The 5,724-nt window shown below is 40.0% G+C and overlaps 1 pseudogene; it reads right to left on the reverse strand.

Moving 5' to 3' along the window:
- The window catches only part of LOC104715707, a 7,816-nt pseudogene that overhangs the window by 282 nt on the left and 1,810 nt on the right, over window positions 1-5,724 (reverse strand).

Genomic DNA, 5,724 nt, shown 5'->3' on the forward strand with positions numbered 1-5,724 from the left:
CCAGCACCAATCTTTGCTTCTTTTTGTGGATGGAAATTCAGAATCTTCTCCTCGACAAATATCTGATGTTCAGATGAAATTGGATCACCATCTTTGTACCTTCATCAAAAAGAACATATTTTCAGAAACATATGGAAGCCATCATGAGAAACTAAAAGCCAAAGATAAGTGTCTTTTGTCTTTGATCTATTGTCCAAGTAACTAAACATCCATATGTGTCCCCATCTTACTTCATATACTACAGTGATCTGGAAATTGAATTAAAAGAGCATACCCGGACTGATGCATTATCTTCCTGACAGTAATCACGATTGGCTCAATATCTGAGAGAATATCCTGTTCCTCAGAGGTAAACATGTCCAACCATTGTCTTCTTGCTGGAAACATGTATTCCTCTCCAGTTCTAGGTGGCATTAGAGGGTTCCTATTTGCTTGCCAGTTACCTTGTGAGTGTTCAGATGGAAATCTCTTGTTCGGATTTCCCCACGGACTTCTCTGCTTTTCATTCTCGTCTCTGCTTCTGGTGTCCGCCAATGCCACCCATGGATTTCCATCATCTTCATGGTTTTCATGTTTGTTTGAATCTTGTTCTTTTCTCGAAGTCCAAGGGTCTATCACATTGTGAATCTCTTTTCCTTTGCTTGGAGAACCCCATGACGGCTCATCACACTTGTTACACTCATCATTTAGCTTCTCCCAAGCATCCTGATCTGATGACTTGCGACTCTTCTTATTTGGCTTTTCCCAAGAACACTGACCTAACTCTATGGCACTTCCCCATGCTGAGTCATTATTGGTATTCTCCTCGTTTGGCTTTTCCCAAGCACCACCTTTACTACTACCACTGCATGACCCTTGCTCCCACTTGGATGCAGCTAGCTCACCTTCATCTAGTAATTCCTCAAAGGTAGGCTCTTCAAGAGCAGGGTCTCGCTCAGGAGATCCCTCCCATTCCTCAATTTCTTGTTCTAAAACGTCAAAACCAGAGGAATCAACGTATGTATCTCCATCTGTACATGATCTAACCATTTGAAGGAAGCTGTACGGATCTACTCCTTCATCATTTAGATTAGTCTGCAAATATGTTGATAAAATAAAATAAAGTCAAAATTTCCAGCCAAGTTACATGAGAGACTCACTTAAAAAGTGGTTCGTTAATATGGACTTCTAAAGAGTGATTCTACCTCATTTTTGTTCCATAACAGATCAAACCTTGAACCCGTACCAACGGCCACATGCTTTCCCCAAGAACAGGACCCAACCACAGATGATAGAGGATCTTTATGGCATCTTTCAGCAGCTTTGTCAAAACATTTCATTGGATTCTGAAAACATTAAAGAAAATGCAATGATACGAATATCTTTTGAAGGAACTCGTATTAAAAAAAATTGAGGAGCAGATGACTTACTATCAGAGTTGCATCTGTGAATGGTGCCTTGATATCCAATGACTTGGTCAACGCCTTGTAACCTCCAGCATTGAAACCCAGCAGATTCCCTGAACAAGTCATGTGGTTTGCTAGAAGAACTATATGTTCCTTTAAGACTCCTTTGGATACTTTTCTCACCGAAGTGGAGAGACGCTACAAAAAAGACATCCTTGCAAAGTCAATGAGTAAAATGATATCACCATAAAACATGGGACAAGTATCACACCTTAAATTAAATGTGAGAGCCAGTGCAAAATCAGGCACCTGAACTACTTGCTCAAAAGTGGAAGCTATTCCAAGAAACTCTTGCACTTGCTTTACAGAATATGGGATTGAGCGTCTTGTGTCTATCAGGTGAAGCACTGGAAGACAAGCGTCTATCACAACTCTCAATGCATCACCACTCTTCTTTACAGCATATTTGTCAGCAATGACATCCAAAACCCATTCCCCTTTAGACGCATCACAGTTTGGACTCTTCTTCTCTGGCCTTTTCCAGATATATTTGCTGAGAAGATCCGTGGATCACCTACACAGTTTAGATACAGAATGTACAAACATCAGTAACATAATATTCAAGAGAAAGGGTAAGAACGCAAGAAAAATGCGATAATGTCAAGTACCTTTGATTACTGTTTCCATCAGAAATGGGTAAATTTGGTTGCAAAGGACATCAAGGGCTCTTTCTAGATTAGGGTCATCAGCATTGTAATAGGAAAAGATCAAGCACATCATACCAGATTCATTGCCTCCACATGAATCTCCAAAACAACAGCTCTCCCTGTTAAATCCAAAAAGAAAGAGAAAACCTCAGAAAACTACACACGTAGACAATTCTAACTCAGCAGATAAAAAATAACTGGAAAGAGAAAATTAGATATCAGTATCTAATTTTTTCCTTTTATAGTACAATGATGCATAATCTCAAGTCAACCATAAATGCTTAACGAACCTGACTGACAAAGTTGTTCTTTTCAAGTGGTGAGTTTTCTTCTTCTTCTGCCCCAATGAGTTTATCATTCCCTCACACTTTTGTTTTATCTCATGTATACTGATGGCCAACTCTTGCAGCAGAGTCTATTAAACCAAACACAAGTCAAAAAATAAATTACAGGCCAAGGATAGACTAAGATACTTCTTCAGAACATCAAGGGTTTCAGAAAAAATAAATTATGCAGCAACCAGAGTTCAGACCTTGTTTAGATGAACATGACCCTGAAGGAAGAAGTCGTTTACATAATTCTCCATATGAGATTGTTGTTTCTTGTATCTGCAAGAAAGTAAAGACAAAATAGATATTGCAAAGAGACATGTTAGTAAATGCAGAAAGACACAAAACACACAAAAAAAGTGCAGCAACTATGGTTATTAGAAAACAAGAGACTTACTCAACCAGGAACTCCACTGCAGTTTCTCTAAGACTTATTTTCTTCAATATGTTCTTGACTGTGCAAGCAGCATTTTCTTGGCAATACTTTCTCCCGCATAAACATTCATTTAGAAAGAGAATCACCCTACGATCATTATCTGCATTCTGGAAGTTGGCTTTGCAAAGTAGCACTTCCTGAGAAAAAGAAAACAGTGTTAATGTACACACAAGGATAACTCAATATCCCAACAGCTTGATGGGCTCATTAGAGAATTCTCCACCTTCATTAGCTCCCATGGTGAATTACTACTGGGTGAGGAATCAAGCACAGCTTTATAAGCAGGTTTTGAAATTGCAGTAGCTGCCAATACTCCAACAGCTTCTCCAGCTTCAAACAAACCTCGATGCCCATGTTCAGAAGTTCCCTCAATCTCATACTTGAACTGAACAACTGAGTTCGTGCATGTGTTCCTTACTGTTCCATCGTAGGAAATCACAATATCTCGAAGATTAGCCATCAGATTCTTGAACAGGGTCCCAGACTCAGTTAAACCTCTTAAAGATCGACCAGTGACCTCTCTGGTTGCGATGGCATGAACCATCTCTTCATATGGATCCAACCCATGAAGGAAGCAACTCTTCACTAATCCAAATTCCACAGACGAAGAACAAAACTGAGTCATGTCTTCAACTAGATTCTTAGTGTAAAATCTCTCTTTATCCGAAAGCTGAATACCCAAAAAACCTACTTGCTGCACTAGCTTATTCAATGGATGAGACATTGTTCATGTCTATTAAGTTTCGCATAGAGTGTGATTTCAACATGTAATTAGCAGCGACCTCCTTCACATGTTGTATGCTATTCTCTAGCTGAAACTCATCTTCATTGGTTGATCTCAAACGTGACACCATAGGAGAGATTTCCCTGATCATGTTGTGAATGACACCAATGTTCTCCTTAGACATAAAAAAGTCTTCAAGGCTAATACTAAAACCCTCAGTGTTAAGGTGTTCCATCAACATAGGCTGCAATGAGTCAAAAAATCCAAGAGCTTCCTTTGCACCTTTCTCCAACAAAATCGAAGTTATAATGCTCTTCATGAAGGATGCCATTGTCTCAGCCCCATAATCAAAGAACAAAATTTCACTTTCTTCAACCATAAACTTGTCTCCTTTGCAGCTCAAGTGGTCAGGAAAGGTAAGCTGCAGAATCTGAAATACCGTCCAAGCCGAGTCAGATTCACTAAACTTCCTTAGAGCGGCTGGTGATAAAGACAAAGAGCCATACATGGACAATTGTTGAGCAGCTTCTTTGTCCAAAAACATCTTTTCCAACATCACACGGAGACAAAGCATTGCATCACATCCCAACTGCAAATTAAGTTGGCCCGTGTGTGAGCTGAGTAACTGATTCTCAACTGAGAAAAGCTCCTTGACTTCAGCCTTTGCCGCCAGTGACTGTGGATAGAAGATGTGGATGCAGTCGCCATCGAAATCAGCACCAAGGGGGCTACAAATAAGCGGATTGATCTTGATAGTATTGTCTTCATGGATGTACACTTGAAGGGCTTGAAGGGAATGCTTATGAGTAGTTGGTGGTCTGTTAATGAACACAATATCTCCATCCCTCGTCATGCGATTTACGATCTGCCCAGGTTTTAGCTGAGTGTGCCCTTTGGCTCCATATCTCAGTGAGTAGGTCAGAGAACCTTGGCTGTAACTCACGCATAATTCCTTGTTAACCAGCTCTTGTAGATATCCTATGTTGTGAACAGTAACCCTCTCCTCAAAAGTGAGTCTCCGAGCAACATCATAAGGAATTCCAATCTCATTCACACGCCTATAGGCATCACCAGTGATGACACCGCGGGAAGAGAAACCAGAACCCTTTCTTATGAAGAGTGTTTTCAATTTCTCAGACCAAGTCTTGGAAGAACAACTGTCTTCGTTGACCTTGCCTACACCATATCTCTTATCTATGTTTCTTGTTGTCATACCCCTCACCTGTATATAGTTGTCCACCACTCTGTAAATTTGATTAGCTTCAGCAGCATGTGACACAAAATTTGTCTCACCAGACCTAGAGTTTTTAATATCTAACACATTCTTCAGAACATCTCTTAACCCACTTCAGGATGGATCCTGAAGACAAGAATAACAGAAAAATGCATGAGCTCATCAAGCATTGGCCATTGAAAGATACTGATGTTGTTGTAAGTTAGTTTCAGTTGACTTACCGTTGACATGGAGAGGAAACCATCAGAAGAGACATTGCGTATCGATAAGCAGTTCGGCGGTACTGGAAGATATTCTAGTATATAGCCTTCTTGTGGCTTATGCCCCATTTCTGTAAGCTTCTTTCTTGTTTCTGGTGGGATTCGTCTCAACACTTCTTTCACCTGTGTTTATTTCCCAGAAAAGTAACTTTCAGAAACAAATAAATACTGTACGAAAGAAAAAGACTATTTAAACTAGAGAATAAGACCTCTCTTGCCAGTAGAGGCCTGGTATAATCGCTCCCATAGTGATAGCCATATCTTTTCAAGAAATTCCAACAACCATCTTGTAGTCTCGACCTAGAAGGGAGCTTTAATTCTAGACAGCAAGCTCCATCCAATTTAGTCACTTGTATTGAGATGTGCACAGCTTCCTAATATATCATTGAAATCAAACGCTTTTATGTAAAATTACAAGACATTCTATCAAACACACAATGGCGGATTTACTCACCTCACAGCAGGCACCTAAAAGCCGCTTCGCAAGACCATGGCTTGTGCTCTGTCTCTGTAATCAGAAAAGTGAAAACATATGGCTTAAGGCACTTATCCTCTGAGTGGATCACCAATAATATGGAAGTCAAGGAAACCGAATGTAGTAGTAATACCTTAGTCTTCTTTATCTTTAGACAGTTCAAGCACAAAAGGC

This window comes from Camelina sativa, chromosome 9 (genome assembly GCF_000633955.1).
Source record: "Camelina sativa cultivar DH55 chromosome 9, Cs, whole genome shotgun sequence".
NCBI classification, from domain to species: domain Eukaryota; kingdom Viridiplantae; phylum Streptophyta; class Magnoliopsida; order Brassicales; family Brassicaceae; genus Camelina; species Camelina sativa.